Source organism: Gigantopelta aegis, chromosome 4 (assembly GCF_016097555.1).
Source record: "Gigantopelta aegis isolate Gae_Host chromosome 4, Gae_host_genome, whole genome shotgun sequence".
Taxonomy (NCBI): Eukaryota; Metazoa; Mollusca; class Gastropoda; order Neomphalida; family Peltospiridae; genus Gigantopelta; species Gigantopelta aegis.
Window position 1 is genome coordinate 84,519,759 of NC_054702.1, and position 18,863 is coordinate 84,538,621.

An 18,863-nucleotide genomic window follows, 5' to 3' on the forward strand; every position below is an offset into this window, starting at 1 on the left:
CGCCGAAGTAAGACTTGTTTTTTGTTGAAAAAGCACATGGAGTTTATAAAATGATGTGTTATTATAGTGTTTGTTGTCATCGTAATGGCTATGAAGTGTGTTGCCGATAATTCAACAGGCTGTGTATTGCCATTCAGTGTTGCCATATATATAACTATCCAATTTAGTTCTAATAACACCTCTGAATTGTAAAATGTCTTCCCACTAGATTACATAATGCAACTATGACGAATCTGAAGTGCCAGACTCTGGCCCAGAGTTGACAGCGACGATACACATGATGCATGTTAAAGTCAGTCTGTAACTGAAAGAAGATTTTGTTCAAATCTAAAAACAAATTAAATTTTCAGTGAAGTACTCTTTGTGTTATGTATATGGATATGTCTCTCAGTATTTATATTATAACATTTCTATAAGAAAATATTTAATGAAATATCCATTGTATTATATATATATATGCCTCTCACAATATACCCTGTTGGTGGGCCCATTGGGCTATTTCTCGTTCCAGCCAGTGTTCCACAACTAGTGTAACATAGGCTGTCCTGTGGGATGGTGCATATAAAAGATCCCTTGCTGCTAATTGAAAAGCGTAGCTCATGAAATGGTGACAGCAGATTTTCTCTCTCAGTATCTGTGTGGTCCTTAACCATATGTCTGATGCCATATAAATGTGTTGAGTGTGTTGTTAAATAAAACATTTCTTTAGTATATGTGCAGGCTTTTTATGAGAAATCTTGTTTGATTCCTGTATTTAGATCCTCGAGCTACAAATAAGGTTGTGCCATTTTACTGCCTAATTTATGAAAGAAAAATACATGGGATTTAAAAATACACCAACTTTTTGCACTTTTTTAATTGTATAATTGTTGGTTTCTTACACCCCAGTTGGTGAGAACACCATTTGTTATTTTTGATAACATATACTTGTTTACACACGCACATATGTTAACAATTTCAAGACATACGACTGGCTGCTCCTAGGTGATGACCAGGTCACCAATGCCATACATCCAATGAAAATACGAAATCAATTACACTGTGACATATAGTTAACCTGACAATCATTTTTCTGTGACATGTAAGTTAGCTACAAGTGCAAAGGCTGTAAATAACTTTTAGTCGAAAACGATGTTAAAATTTGCTTAAAACCTGGTTTTTGAGGATATGTAAGAAATAGAATACTTAGTATCGTACCGTCATACAATTTCGATCGACATATGTTTTTGATAACTTTGTTTGCAACTGCATGTATCGCGAGATTATGCGAGATATTATGTCACTATCAGCCTGAACATAAACAACTAAGTGTGTTTTTTCTCTCAATATTAAAAATGCTTTAAGTCAAGCTGCCAACTTTGTTTTAATTATAATGCCATAAATAGTGTGCATGTTATCAGTTTTTCGTAATGCAAAATTTTGGTACTAATGAAATGCCTCACATAGCGAAATCCAGTTATCACAAATCCCTGCAAAGTTATCGTCTGCAACACCGATATCTGACCTGCCAAAGTTAGAGATATACCACGTGTATCATTACACTAAACAATAAAATTTATGGAAGGCTGGTTGGGTTACCTCATGTCATTCACAGCAAAGTTCTTTTCGGTAATTCTGGTGGGGGCATGTTTACATGTGCATTTACATTTACTACAAATAAGGGTGGTTTGGTGAAATTAGATTTTTTGAAAATACATGTATATAGTTCTGTATTGCTGTCAAAGTACTTAAGGTGACAATCTGAATTTTGGTGCCGTTAATACGTATAACAAGATGATTAGACATTAACCTATGATGAAAACCTAATGTAAATATGTTTTCAGTGAACACTGTTTATTGGTCTGAAAATTATTCAATATTTTTTACGAGTTACAAACATTTCATGATTTTATTTTCAAAAGAAGATTTTTATGTAAATTATTGCACGGAGTATAGACCCTACACTACCGTAACAAGGACAAAAATAGACAGCCAATGAAACTATCTAAAACATATGACGTTTGTGAAAATATAGCGGAAACACCTGTGCGACTTAGCAGCTAGTTTGTTTTGGATGAAAACTTGGCGTTCATGGGAAATTATCACTGTTTTTCACAATAAACTAATGTGACTTGAGAAAGGTAAAGTATTATTGTATGTACGAAGTATTGTTTTTATTATATTTTAATTTTTTGCTGATCATATCGAAAACATATGACGCCAGGATAATACATGAGTCATGTTCATTAGATATCATTTATCTTACAACTCGTTTAAAAATGTATCAAACTCGCTTTTGCTCGTTAGATACATTTTAAAAGTGGGGAATTACTGATGTTTTTATCTTGTGTTAGTTCATGAAGACTTCCATGTGTTACATGTATCTGTTAAGACAACTGCAAAAGGATTTCAAAAACATTTGGCTTATATGTAGCTAATTAAATGTTCCAATGTATCGTTTTTAATTTACTGAAGGCCTGCATCTACCATACAAAATGTTTCAGTATCTTGTGCAATGTTTCAGTAATAATTAAAAAATTACAGAAACCTGAGTCTTAAGAGCACCAAGACATGAATGCATGAATAGAGTTAATCCTGCACAGATTCCTGTTACTTGATGAGAGTTGTTTGAAGATCATGCGCTATAGTAACCGATGTGAATCTGATTATTACTTGTTACCATCTGTTATAACGGTCTGTGTTGTTTATTTACTGTATGTTCCCAGTATTACCCCAATGGCTGGCTTGTACAAATACGACTCTGTTAATGACATAAATGTGCCATATCTTGCTCGTATTACTGTCTGCAAATGTCAGAACGAGCAAGGTTCACCCGACTTAAATCATGCTCAGATTGAAACTTGGTTGCACTCGAGATCAAAACATATGTTGTTTGGAACTGATTGTTTTTCCAGAAATATTGTTAAAGTCTCTCACTCTGAGAACTGAATGAGAGTTTTTTGCTCCGGTGTATCACAAGTGTCCGTCGGCATCAGTGCAATTGATCTCAAGATGGCAGACATCTCATTCAGAGTTTTCGTTTTCGTTTTTTTTTCTTCCATTTTTTTCTTCAGAATCTGCATTCATAAATCAAATCCAGTATAAGAAGCAGCTAGTATTACAACCACCTGTCCACAAGACATTTCAAATATTTCCTTTCTGTTCACAGCCACGTGTATGAATTCCAGCCCCTGTGCATCCATGGTGCAAGCCACCCACTTGCAAAAAGCCATGTATTAGGTTCTTGGATGGCATTCATGCTGTACCTAGACTAAAATATTTGATGTTGCAGTAAAAAAACAAATCAGGACACAGCAATATTCTCCATGTAAACAAAAAAGCATGTTTTACCATTTTTTACTACCATTCAAGTCCATAGGAATCAGATGGGGCTGGGAGTGGGTGGATGGCCTGTGCCCTCCTGCTCGAGGAATTTTTTAAACTTTTTATGTCCTACTCTCTATAAATTATAAAGACAAAAATATTTAAATAATAGATTGACAGAATTTTAATTTAAGGAGTAGGTGTTCTGCACAGAACTCTCAGTCTGAAACTAATAAAATACTTCATCAGTATTTTTGTTCCTTCTATTTATGGAAAACAGGTTGGATTATTATTGTCAACTTGATAGGCACAATGATACTCAGACAACAATAAAAGTATCTAGGCTTCTATCATATCAGAGTTTGATGTAAGACTAATAATAATTGTTCAGGTTATATGTCAGTTATGGTAATCAGACAGTACTGAGAAAGAATGTCCATTTGTGCAAAAAAAATTAATTAATTAATTACTAAGAAAATAAAAACACTCCTGTGAAAACTCATTGGCCATTCCAGGCTTCAAAAGCTTACTTAATTTAACCAGTATTTTTAACAGCCTCAATTTATACTATACCAATATCTTTTTGATAAAATACTATACCAGTGTCCTTTTGATAACATACTATACCGATGTCATTTTGTTTATTTCATACACATAATAACATTTAAACAAATAGAAAAAAAGTAATTTTTTAATGTGTAGATCTACAATATTTGACTGAAAATCACTCATATGGCACTAAATTAGTTATCATTTAATCACAACAGTACTTACCGGTACATTTGTTTGCCACCTCTGACTGTCATTTGATCATTTTCAGTTTCATATTTAATTAAGCATGACTGATGATTTTTACTATCATTTGTTTATTCTGCAATTTGTAAGAAGAGATTAGAAACTATAATGTTGTTAGGATATCACTGCTTGTAAAAATAACAGAAGTTGAACTGTTCTTCATTACAATTATATCTTGGGTGCTATATAATATCTACACAACGTTTATAAAAATGAAACTTCATATTTACTTGACTGGTGATGTCAATGTGTTTGTTTCACTTGTGTTAAATAGAAATAAAAGAGCAACAGAACAGGTAAGGTCTTTATTCTTTAATATTAATCTTTATTAAAATGGTATTTGTATGTTGATCGAGGGGCAGGATTTAGCTAAACCAGTAGAGTGCTTGTTTGAGGTGCTTGTCGGTAGACTCATTCTCTGACTCAATTTCCCATCCTTCCATCCAGTGCCTCTGACTGGAGGGTTTTTTCTAAAGACTCAAAAATTACTAAATGTTTGACATCCAATAGCTGATGATTACTACACCAATTTGCTCTAGTGGTGTTATTAAACAAAACAAACTTTTAACTTTTTTGTACTTTGATTGGTATACTAATAATTAAAGGCAGTTTGAATTATTTTAGATGATCAGACAGCATAGAAAGTACATGTTACACATTTATAAATGCTTATTACTAGCCAAATGCGTATTACTAGCAAAATGCTTATTATAGAGGTAGTCATTTGAAGAGGTTTCTCCTTCTTGTGGAACTGTTTGTTTTTACATTAATCTGCAAATAGGAAGACGCAGAGGTTGGTAAGTGCCAACATCTTGCTAAATGCACAAGTATTGAATCTTGTGCTTTACACAGTCTCACAACCACACACATTCAAGTGTCCCATTGATAGCTCCATGCAATTAGCATCGCGCTTGCTGATCTGTCAATATTTGGGATCTTTTTAAGAGCAGTAATTTAACCATTTGAGCGGTTTTCATGGATTTCAAACCCATAGAAGATATCCAGAAGTAGGGACTCAACATTCATCAACAACCTGCTAGGCTAATTTTAGTTATATGTTCTAAACAAATATTTCATAGTAGATTAGAAAGTAGTTGTAGGTCAGTTAATTTTGTTCCTTAAAGGGACATACTATGCCATTGTAGCCATTCTATCTTTAGCCAGTAGAGCCTTTTTCATTTATTGAAAGTACAATATATTTACCTTTTTAATGCTTAGAATGTGAATAGATGAATATTTAATGCATTTTTTTAATTATCTTCCTACCGTAATCTTTGTAGTAGCTCATAATAAATTTTTGTCTACAACACATCAATTTTTTTCCCCTTTCCAACTGTCAAATTGAAATAATTATTGGGACAAAAGAGAATCTTAAATATTTTTAATGATGCCACTGATATAATGCTTTATATTTCAATATTTTTTATTACCCAGATGTATTACATTTCAGTAGATAAATGAAGTATTTTAACAGCTATAACTTCAGGATGGTCCTTGTAAAGAAAGCCTTTCATGAAATGTTTTCTGACATTTTTGGGGAGGGCAATTAGGTCCATCTGAGTATAGTAAAATAGCCTTCTGAAGTACACTAGTACACAAGATTTTTTTCATTCCATCTGGTGGTATTTGTGTACTGGTATGTATTGTTATGTCTGTGGCAAATACATGTAGTAGATATGTGGTAGCTAAAGGACAACTGCCAATTCCCCCAACCATTACCTTTTTGTGGTCTTACTAATCTCTAGTAATAATATTTGACATCATATTGCTAGCTAACTCCTCAATAAATCCTATCCCCCTTCCCTCGTCCAATCCAAAAGGGTTAATTATGGCTATGTGTTGTATACAATCAAACGAATGACCGAATTTCAGATTGCTGTTATTAAATCACAGTATTTACATCCATTAGAACTGTTATGTTCATTAGATGTGTCAATCATTAATTAACAAACAGATCCTTAACTGGATGCTGATAATCATATCATTATGTGTTGGCAGTTAAGAGTGCCACATGAAGCTTGTCAGTTAATCAGAGATATGATGCCTTCAGATTAGAACTTGATTAATTACACAACCATCCTTCTGTTGATTCCCAAAACCACTTTCCATAATGAGCTTAATTGCGTCTTGTAAAAGCTATTTACATCAACATAAAGCTGCTGCTTTAAGAGAGATAATGCTACCAAAATTGGCTTCTTAAGCTGTTTGTCAGTATTATTATCAAACAATTTAACTGTTGCATGGTGTACATTTGTTGTAGCAGTTAAAATGTTCCAAAGAACTAAGCTTAAACCGTAACTTAATTAGAAAACAAGTAAAACAAAAAAGCTGGTAGTTTGTATTTGATTATTGTCAATAAATGCAGTTAAAATGCTCAGATCTTTTTGTATGTTGAATAACTAAAATACTGAAAAATACTATCTGATAGTGAACATTTTTAAGCATTTTAATGAGGAATACAGACTTAATATGATTTAAACAATAAAGCCTGTATTAGAACTATATTAACAGTGACATTTTTACAGAACAAAATGCTGGACCCAAATTAATAATAATTAATCTTAAATATAAATAATCAGTCACAAATCTAACAAACCTTTTGCCATAAACTGTATCTCTGAACAAGGCAAACTTGAAAGGGTATTTTGGCATAGTTGTGATTGCTTTTGTGCCTCATCTGTAGGACTGCCTTTCTTCAGGAGATAGGGATGGGATTTAGCATAGTTGGTTGCGTGCTCGCTTGAGATATTTGCGTCACAGAATCAAACCGTCTTGGTGGATCAATTCAGCTGATTGTTTTTTTTCTTGTTCCAACCAGTGCACCACAACTGGACAAAGGCCATGGTATGTGCTTTCCTGTCTATGAGAAAGTACATATAAAAGATCCCTTGCTGCAGTAGGTTTCCTTTGATGACTGCGAGTCAGAATTACTAAATGTTTGACATCCAATGTGCTCCAGTGGTGTTGCTAAACAAAACAAAACAGACTTCTTCTTCAGGAGACTGCCACACCTAAGACTGATTTAATAAATCAAAACTTGCACAGTTAAAGTTTGTTTTGTTTAACAACACCACTAGAGCACATTTATTTCTTAATCATTGGCTATTGGATGTCAAACAGGTAATTTTGACATATAGTCTTAGAGATGAACCTATTACATTTTCCATTAGTAACAAGGAATCTTTTATATGCACCATCCCACAGACAGGATAGCACATACCATGGCCTTTGATATACTAGTCATAGTGCACTGGCTAGAATGAGAAATAGCCCAATAAGCTCACCGACAGGGATTGATCCCAAAACGACCAGGCATAAAAACTTGCACACAAAGCAATAAAGGATCTTACAATATACAACAATGTACCCTGAACAACAAACAGTGACATATCTTATGTTTATTGTCTTAGTAGGATATGTTTATTGTCTTAGTAGGATATGTTTATTGTCTTAGTAGGATAACCATAAACTCATTTTGGGTTATCTAAAGGATGATTACAAATTTATTGCCATTGTTTGAAACTTGTAATGCTAATATTTGTGCACATTCTTCTGAGTGTGGAATGTGGACATGCCATGAAATATATTTACATTATAGCTGTCCATTCTGAGATTATAGTGTAGTATCTGTTGCCATCATAAAATATATTTACATTATAGCTGTCCATTCTGAGATTATAGTGTAGTATCTGTTGCCATCATAAAATATATTTACATTATAGCTGTCCATTCTGAGATTATAGTGTAGTATCTGTTGCCATCATAAAATATATTTACATTATAGCTGTCCATTCTGAGATTATAGTGTAGTATCTGTTGCCATCATAAAAATAGGAAGGAACAATTACTGTTACATTTATTTCTCATTTCAATGTTTTAATGATACAGAATTCCTACCATAAAAAAATACATTATTCCACAATGTTACTGAAGAAGGAAAGAAATAATTGGCAAAGAGCTTAGCTAGCATTGCTACAATAAGTGCTCAAGTAATCATTCAGTGTTATATAAATAGTATGGATTCGTAAATTCCATCAAAATATAGATGTAACTGCACACATTTTTTGAGAGCTTATACTAATATAAGGTCTGTTTTAAGTTTATTTTGAGCATAATTTCAATTTGGGGCGGGATGTAACCCAGTGTTAAAGCGCTCGCTCGCGTAGGTGGGCCCATTTAACTATTTCTAGTTCCAGCCAGTGCACCATGACTGGTATATCAAAGGCTGTGGGATGGTGCGTATAAAAGATCCCTTGCTTCTAATGGAAAAATGTAGCAGGACCGGCCTCGATGGCGTAGTGGTTAGCCATTGGACTACAGGCTGGTAGGTACAGGGTTCGCAGCCCGGTACCAGCTCCAACCCAGAGCGAGTTCTCAAGGGCTCAATGGGTAGGTGTAAGGCCACTACACCCTCTTCTCTCTCACTAACCAACTAACAACTAACCCACTGTCCTGGACAGACAGCCCAGATAGCTGAGGTGTGTGCCCAGGACAGCGTGCTTGAACCTTAATTGGATATAAACACGAAAATAAGTTGAAATGAAATGAATGTAGCAGGTTTCTTCTCTTTGACTATGTCAGAATTAAACAAAACAAACCCTTTTTTTTCTTCTTTTTTTTCAATTTGGAAATGTTCCCTTGGAAATGTTCCCTCAGAAATGTTCTGTTCCAAGTAGTCAATGGATCTTTGCACAGAATACATCATTTTTCTTTATGTGCAACTACAAGAATTTTCTTCAGACACTGAACTGTATTATTGTGCAGTTCCTGCATGTCTTCTGATTGGGTAAACTTGTGAAAGTGCGTGGTATTCAGATCATGTTGCATAACATGCTATGTTAACTAGATGTTTATAGACTCCAAGAAGCTACTACCTGGGGTGAAGTTGTTCCCATCAAAGAATTCCCCTGAAGCAGAAGATAAGGTCAAACAGTTCCAGTGCCTCTTGTTAAACACTTGAGCTACTTAGTGCTGATGGTGTTGGCTTGTTTACCTCTCAAACACACAGGAACATCACTCCTGGAGAGCTGTGACATCACACGATGCACAGATTCCATCCTTACAGAACATCATGTAATTCTGTGGTTAAGAGCCCATTCCAGAGGTTAACAGTTTGTTTTGTTTAACGACACCGCTAGAGCACATTGATTTATTAATTATTGGCTATTGGATGTCAAACATTTGGTAATTCTGACATAGTCTTAGAGAGGAAACCTGCTAAATGTTTCCATTAGCTGTAAGGGATCTTTTATCCAACAGGATAGTACATACCACAGCCTTTGATATACCAGTCGTGATGCACTGGCTGGAATGAGAAATAGCCCAATAGAGGTTCAGTGGGTTGATTGATCTTGGGTATGTCAGTTCCCCTCTGTAGACTTATTTTGTTATTTCGCATTCCAGCCAGTGTTTAATGATTGGTATTTCAAAGGCCATGACATATTCATTCCTGTGGTTTCAGAAATACCACCTTTGGTAGCATTGCTTGTGGTGCTAGATTCATATCTCAGTAGGAGAGGGATCTAGTGCACTTGCCTGAGGTGCTTATGGCGAAGAAGCAAATCCCCTCAGTGAACTCATTCTCTAAGTGTTTTTTCCCCATCCCAACAAGTGCCCCATAACTGGCATATCAAATGCCATGGTATGTGTTGTCCTGTCTGGGAATGTGCTTATAAAAGATTCCTTGTTACTGATGGACAAATGTTTGACATCCAGTAGCCAATGGTTAACTGATCAAAGTGCTCTAGTGGTGTCGTTAAACAAAACTTCTTTTTTTCATATCCCAATAATAGCTCTAACCAAAACTGAGTTTTCATTTGGAGAGACTGGTGTAAAATTGTACTACAGGTAACAACTAATATAACCACTAACCATTATGACCTCTGCCTCTGGCACCCATGGGCAGACAGCTCAGATAGCTGATCGCAGATGTATATGTATGTATGCTGAGAAAAGTGTCCTGAAAAGTGTACTTGAACCATTAATTGATATAAACACAAAATTACCTGAAATAAAAAGGAAATGCATTTTGGAAAGATGCTTATGAAAAATCTTACAAAGATTTTTTTTTCTCCTATAGATAAATGTCAACTTAAGTAACAAATATTATTAAGTTTATTACACAAAATCGAAATCCAGACTAAGCAGGTTCTTTGTATAATATATTCATAAATATACTGTCCACTAATTCCATTACTACATGTTGATTTCTTTGTCAAATTAAGTCCTTGGTCTTATGATTACTGACCAGTCTTATGATTACTGACCAGAAGAAAATTGCTTAACTGAGCGCATTGCCCTGCAAATAACTCTTTCTATAACCAATGACCTTCTGCTCAAGTCCAAATAAATGGAAATTTCCACTAGCTTGGTATTAAAGTACCAACGCTGCCACATGCATACACTACATATTGACTGACCAGAATTTCTTTTATCAAATTGTCCATAAAGTTCACATTTTCTTCATCTTCTCTAAATCTGATAAGCCTATTTTAATAATACTTCACAGAAATAATAACTGAGTTGTGTTGATTTGAAATTATATGTCAAAAAAAAAGAGGAAGAAACATATGGGTTATTTTTAATGGTATTGTTTTACCACATTTCAAAGAACTGATATATACACACACACACACACACACACACACACACACACACATACATATATATATATATATATATATATATATATATATATATATATATACATATTTGTCCTGTCTTTAAAATCAGTCCTAGCTCTGCCATTCACCATATTAGCCAGCAATTAATAAATTGGTGGGAAAAAATTGGTGTAATGACTGATATTTTATTGAAAATAATTTTGAATTTTTTGGAGATAATTTGATAAAATGTTCTGCTCTCCCAGAGCCTGGAAAATGTATGAAAAACCAATTCCTTCAGGGTAGGTTTTCTAAAGGTCAGTAGGTAAACTGCTTGCCTCATGTGCTCGTGTCATAGGATCAACCCCCCTTTGGCAGATCCATTGGATTCTTCACCATTCCACAAGTGCCCCACAGCCAGCATATCAAAGGCAGTAGTATAAAGTTTGTTTTCAATATGACACCCACTAGAGCACATTAATTCATTAATCATTGGCTATTGGATATCAAGCATTTGGTAATTTTGAGACATAATTTTAGAGATGAAACCTGTGACATTTTTCATTAGTAGCAAGTGATATTTTATATGCATATCCCACAGACATGACACCACATACCACAGCCTTTGATATACCCGTTGTGGTGCACTGGCTAGAACAGAAATAGGCTTAATGGGCACTCTGATGGGGATCGATCTTACATCACAGACCCCAGCCATGTATCATATGAGTTATTTACCACATGGCCATAAAGGCAGTGGTATGTGCTGTCTTGTCTATTAAAAAATCCCTTAATGCTAATGGACATTTGTAGCAGGTTTCCTTGGAACACTGCCTATATAACTGGGATCGGTGCCTTTAATATGTTTAATTAATTATATCCCTTGTGGTAGTTACCACTTTCACATGCGCTGCACTAACTTAATTTGTACTGCATTCAGCCATGTTAGTGAGTACATTGTACTGACATGAATAGTTCATGGGGAAATTAGGTATTATCTGCTGTCAGGACTTGTTTGTCAAAGTCACTGTTAGTACATTTGCATTAATGTACTTACATGACCTGTGACGTTTTTTTCTATTGTTCAGTTACCAAGTGGAGCCTCAGTAAACTGAGAAAGTCGAAAAAAATAGTCTAAAGAATATACAGCAAAATATATTTGTGTAACACAAAAGTGAGAGAACAACAAAACAAAAAACAAAACAAAAAACAAAACACAAAAATATCACAGTAATAATAACTTCACAGGCAATTTATAATACACACATATTTTACTTTTATAAAGCAGTTATTTTGTCACAGAGAAACCTGATAGATTTACTTGAATATTTATATTAAAAAAATAAATATTTATATTAAAAAAATAATAAAAGGACGGAAAACATTAAATATTCATCATCTTGTGTATGTGCTCTACATATTATTTCTTAAATTACTACTAATATAGTTTTTAACTTCAACAATTATAAAAAGAAGAGAGTTAAATCAACTGTTTTCTTTTCTATTAAAATTGTACAGATAATGAGTGTTATTTTGTCTTTATTTATTCACTCTTTAAATGAATTGTCTCCACATGTTTGCCACAACAAATTAATTAAGTTGCCACAGAGGAGCTTGACAGCAACAATGTGCACATAGCCGCAAGATAAAATCCTTACCTTTTAAATTATCTCCTGAATACCTGAACAAACTACAGGTGAAGGCTGCCAGGCAGGAAGGTGAAGGCCAGTGCTGTACATTTCCACAGTCCATTGATTTTTCTCTTGGGTCATCCAGTTTATATATAGCCCCACAGTTGTCCTTTGCATATATTCAAGCGGGTCATGTGAGCTGTAGTTGGCAAATTGTCGCCAGTTACAAAGTCTATCTGTGTTCACTTGAAAATGGAAAGTTCTTTGTATTAAGCAGCAGATATGTTGTGATGGTCTTATCTTGTGGCCGGATTCATGCATGACACCTGCAGGTAATCACAGGTTAGTTACATGCACACAATACCTGAGTTTTCAGCTATCACTATAGAACGTGTTATTGTTTGTTTTGTGGTATGTGATCTGATTGTTGTATTAGTTGTCCTATTTTAGTTTTATGTATTATCTTTAGCTCCAGCAGTAAATGGGTGATATTACATGCTTATATATAAACCTGTATGAAGATATACATGTACCTGCAGCTAACTTTAACTTTTTTATATCGTAGTATCATCTATGTTGTACATGTGTGACAGTAGAAAAGTAACTGGTGGGCAAGAGCTCCACCCGTTCCCCCCATCATTTATAATAGTTTAGGGTTAGGGTTAGGGATAGAGTTAGGGTTAGGGTTAGGGATAGAGTTAGGGTTAGGGCCCCATGCCACACTTTTCTATATATACCCTATCAAAAAGTCCCTCTTTAGATCGATAACTAATGGGGGGAACGGGCGGTACACTTTCCCTTTCATGGCATATAAATCACATTTTAATAAACATCATGCACTCAATAATTGCAGATAAATAAAATAGTAATACTGGTAGTTACAATGGATTTCTTTATAATTTATTTGTTTAATTATGTATGGTAGGGCTCTAATTTATGTAAAATACAAAAAAAGTTTGTTAAAGTTTGTTTTGTTTAATGACACCACTAGAGCACATTGTCATTGATTTATTAATCATCGGCTATTAGATATCAAACATTTGGTAATTTTGACATATAGTCTTGGAGAGGAAACCCGCTACATTTTTCCATTAGTAGCAGGGGATCTTTTATATGCACCATCCCACAGACAGGATAGCACATACCACAGCCTTTGATAAACCAGTCGTGGTGCACTGGCTGGAAGAAGTGCAAAATACAAAGACCAGTACAGTTTGATTTAATTTATCGTTTTTGCTATTAATAGATATTGCCTATTATGGAACACATTCATTCATTGTGACTATTTTCATGATTACATTTACATCCAATAAAGGTTAAAGCACACTGTCCTGCTATCTGCATGAGCTGTCTTTCCAGGACAGTAACTTGTAGTCAGTGTAGTGGCTAATTTACATCTACCCATGGAGTCGTTAAAACTTGCTTTGGGTAGGTGCTGGTTCTCGGTTGCAATCTCAGTACCTATACCAGTTTGGCAACAATATTCAGAATGCAGAGTTAAAAAAATACATACATTTGTCAGCGTTCTGCTTATATGGTAAACTAAATGTATTATATCTCAAACTGGAATTCTGTTAATATGTCAATTTCGCTATAATTGTATTCGAATGTAATATATATTGTATGTATCTATGGTAAGATCTATATTAAAATTAAATATAAATAACATCACCATTGCAGCTTTAAAACATGTATTTTTGTGTGTGTGTGTATGTGTCTGTATGTGTGTGTGTGTGTGTCTCTGTGTGTGTGTGTGTGTGCGCGCGCGCACATCTGTGTGTATGTGTGTGTGTGTCTGTGTCAGTGTGTCTGTGTGTGCTTACATTCCTGTCTGTGTGTGCTTCTATGTATATGTACATAGACACACCATTATCGGGGCTTATGGAATTGTTTATGACCATCATGTGAATCAATATGGTTTAAAAGTGGTACTGTAATACTGATATAATTGATCTGCCCTTAACCGATGGGCTAGGTGTTATATACTCTTTTCACAAGTCGGTCTGTCAAATAATACTATTTTCTGAACTCTACAATAGTCATTGTTTTATACAAGAAACGATTCCCAGCAAACTACCAGCGTGGACAAGCAGTGATTGTTAGGATCTATTATAACATCATTTGACAGGAAATTACTCTTTGTACCATTTAATGTTTGACATCCCATAGCCGACGATTAATAAATCAATGTGCTCCAGTGGTGTCGTTAAACAAATCAAACTTTAACTTTGTACCAGTTATATTGAACTTGATGAATGTTGATAACTTTGATATGTATTATACCATTTTAAAAAGTAATATAGATAAATAGTTATTATTGTCTGGCTTTTGTTCTTTTTTTGACAAATATTGGAGATAAGGATAAATAATCCTTTGTACAAAATATCAGTAAAACATAAACCCATGAAATGTAATTGTATAAAATTATCACATAAGCATGCATGCATGCATGTACATATAGACAAACTTTCAAGATCTCTGTGCCAAGAAGCCAGTGCACCACGACTGGTATATCAAAGGCAGTGGTATGTACTACCCTGTCTGTGGTATGGTGCATATAAAAGAACCCTTGCTGCTAATCGAAAAGAGTAGCCCATGAAGTGGTGACAGCGAGTTTCCTCTCTCAATATCTGTGTGGTCCTTAACCATTTGTCTGACGCCATATAACCGTAAATAAAATGTGTTGAGTGCGTTGTTAAATAAAACATTTCTTTCTTTCTTTGCCAAGATTTTTGGAACCATGAACACACACAGGCATTACAGTTAGTGCAATATATGACGTCTCTCCCTCTGCATGGTGACATTTGATTTATATAGTCATATAAACATTAATAATTGTGGACAACTTGACCATTCAAAGACCTTTGTTATGTTTGTCTTCAACTGTGATAAACCTATACATCTACTGATAGATTTGCATGTTCTTATACTTCAGTTTGACCCACATTTATTATGAACTGGGTTGTTTATGACTCACATCACTGTAATAGTACCTTCAAGGAAGCTTAACCTATTTTATATACAACCTTTGGTGTGACTATTTTAAGTACATTTATTTATTTATTTATTTATTTGGTGTGACTGTATTTTTAAAATTTAAATACATTATATTTAAATTAATATAATCATACAGCTGGACTATTTTAGAGCATTGAAAAGCAGAAAGGGGGAAAAATGAGAGAGTGAGAGAGAGAGAGACAGAGAGAGAGAGAGAGACAGATCTCGAGAGATAGAGAGAGATACACAGCCGGATGGAGAGGAAGAGAGATAGTGTGTGTGTGTGTGTGTGTGTGTGTGTGCGTGTGTGTGTGTGTGTTCTTCCATTTGACAATGCATTTTTCTGCTATGTTGAAGTTTGGGAGGTACAAACCCCCAGCACCCTCCCATTAGATCTGCACCTGTTTATGGAGTATGCCATGCTTCTCCAAGAACATTTTCTCTGACTTTCTCTGTTACTACTAACTGTGTTGTTAGTATAGTGTTACGTGTCTGCTGTAGAGGCATAAGAAGGATCTTCCCATGCTGTTTGTAGCTGATAATCTTCTTGGTTAATGGTGGGGTAATCTTGGCATGGATCAAGTGGGATTCACTCACTTCTGTACAGCACCTTTTTACAGTCTGTATTTCATACGGTTTAAAAAATAAACAATTCTTTAATTAAGGGTTAAAATTACAAAAGGTATTTATCCCTTTAGTGATGTGTAACTTACCGGTAATAATAAAATACCACATGTCGAGGACAGAACCTCTGTTCTCCACAGAAGGGCGGGATGTAGCCCATTGGTAAAGTGCTCGCTTAATGCGCAGTCAGTCTAAGATTGAACCCAAGTTGGTGGGTCCAGTGAGCTATTTCTCATTCCAGTCAGTGCACCATGACTGGTATATCAGAGGCTGTGGTATGTGCTATCATGTCTGTAGGATGTTGCATATAAAAGATCCTTTGCTACTAATGGAAAAATGTAGCAGGTTTTTTCTTAGACTATACATCAAGATTATGAGAAGTGTGAAGGAGAGGCCACCACCCCAATAAAAAAAAAATCTGGCTGTGCCAGTGCTTAGCTAAGTGATGGTGGAAACAAAGTAGAAGTTTGCATCAGATGTACAGGGAAATCCCGGGGTTACATGTACCTGTCACAGCTAAATATAGTGTGGCTTGTGCCATCACAGTTGAGAAATTCTGCAATTTTGGTATCGTGGCCACAAAAGAGCGGAGTTGTCATAACTTTGTGGTGTGCATGGCTGTAACCATGCAGTGGATAATACAGCTTTGTCCTGTCACAGCTTATAACCATGCTCATTAAACTGGTCCCTAGGGCCTAATTCAGTAAACTCTCGCAATGTTGCGATCTCGCAGTGCAATGCTAAAAGACTTGCAAAGAGGATGCTTTGTTGTCTAGCAGAGCCTAAGAGAACTTTGTGAATTAGGCCCCTGGTCTGTAATTTATGGTAACCCAGGCTTATGTGCAGGGGAAGGGTTTCGGGAGTCGAAACCCCTCCCTGCTCAAGAAAGGTTGTTTTTTTCAATATATTTTCCAGGGAAAGCATGATTCAACCCCCCTATAAACTTCACTTGCCATAGTCTAGATGTCTGTTTAAAACCGATTTCACTGTGTGTTGATTAGTTGTTGTTGTACGCATTCAAGGTCTATACATGCATCTCATGTTTTATGTAGATGTATTTATCGAGACACTCAGTTAAGTTCCCAGTGTATATACCTGGTATACAGGAAATGTTTGATGGTAGAAAGTAATATTATTTAGGGTACGGGTCATATATAGTGGTAAATGATTGACATGGCTTAATTTGGTTGTGTACGTATTGCACACATTGCACATATTTGCAAAAAAAAATTGTATATAGGCCTATATTTATTACACCGCAGTGGAAGAAATACCCATATGATAGTTATCGTCTCTTCACATATGAAAATACGTCTTTTGATAGGTCATGACCTCTGACCATGTGAACAACACAGGGCTCACACATTAGCCAATGACTAAATTTTGTAGTCATTTTGTACCAAAAATAACAATTGGCTAATTTGGCACTGTACAGGGCAAGCCCTGCAACAGTGTCGCACAGTACAACTCTGCATAGATGTTATGCGAAAAGTGTGTACGTGCATGGTTCTTTCGATTCATAGTTTTAAATTGGAAAAATACTTGCTGTCAATTCTTATAATTAATGTTAGCAGCATAATTTAACAAAATATATATTTTAGTTTAGCTTTGAATAGGTTTATAATATTGTTTGTGTAAACTTCATTGATAGATATGTGGCATAGAAATGCAGTTTCATTCTTTTTCTTCTTCTTCTTTTCGTTCCTTCTTGTAATGATATCACAGGCAGATGTTTGCTGCCAGAATGAATCTCACAGTGACACGGAGGGATTCCTGGCAAAGTTTCATTGGTAAATAGGTGAATGAAGTAGCTACAACATGACATTTTGTTAAAATGTAATTGTTCAGATCAGTTGTACTAATTGTATGGGAACATGGACAAAAATACTGGAAAGTCATGAAGCTTGTAACAAAACAACAAGACATGTTAATAAACTTTGTAAAGAAGAATCCTCTATTTTATAATGTGTATTGTAGAGAGTATTGAAATAAACTTACAATCACCAACACATTGACGAAAACTGCTGGGCCAATGGACACGGAGGGCCTTGAAGCAATCGAAAATGATGATAAATACAAATGATATAAAGTTTGTTTTGTTTACCGACACCACTAAAACACATTGGTTTATTAATCATTGGCTATTGGATGTCAAATATTTAGTAATTTTGACATATAGTCTTAGGAAACTCTCTACATTTTACAATTAGTAGCAAGGGAACTTTTATATGCACCATCCCACAGACAGGATAGCACATACCACAGCCTTTGATATATCAATCATGGTGCATTGGCTCAAACGAGAAACAGCCCACCAGCGGGGATTGATCCTAGACCGACCGCGCATCAAGTGAGTACTTTACCACAAGAAATTATGTGTAGAATTGTTTTAATAAAAGCAGGCGTAACTGAAAAAAGCCTCTAGTATTACTATGCCCAGATTTGTTTTAAACAAGGTATATATAGATCTAATTATTGTATTTTTATTAATATATATATATTTTTTTAATATTTGCTTATATACCTATTTCTTTGAGTCATTTGTGTATAATGCGTGGTGCCAAAACCTATGACCAATATACTCATTAAGCTTTCAAGGTCATAAGATGATTTAAATAGTGAGAATTCTGGCACAAGTCATTAAGGCAAAACCTCCAAAGAATTGCTAACCAATTGATCTTCCGTGGTTTGGTATCTCAAAGGTGATATGTTTAGTGTCGTGCCCACAAACTGGACTAACAGATAGTGATGGCACTGACACTGTAATATATTTAGTATTAGCTGGGGTATGGTGGAGATCAATCTCTCCTGTGTTATTTTCACATGCCATGATCCATGGCCAAGTCATGTAAAATACATTAGATATATTCCAGTTGCTACATTTTAAACGATCGAGCAGTGAATTATGCTT

General features: G+C 35.0%; 1 protein-coding gene across 3 annotated transcripts in view; it reads left to right on the forward strand.

The window, feature by feature from the left end:
• Nucleotides 1-18,863, forward strand: part of LOC121371265 (alpha-mannosidase 2-like) — a 43,870-nt gene that overhangs the window by 4,893 nt on the left and 20,114 nt on the right. Inside the window, exon 1 of one of the 3 annotated variants that reach the window (XM_041497019.1) lies at nt 12,316-12,673. The exons of 1 other annotated variant lie outside the window; for it this stretch is intronic. The gene's annotated coding sequence lies outside the window, so the exon portion shown is untranslated. Of the gene's footprint in view, nt 1-12,315; nt 12,674-18,863 lie in introns of those variants that run through there. One more of the 3 variants, XM_041497020.1, reaches the window with a different exon arrangement.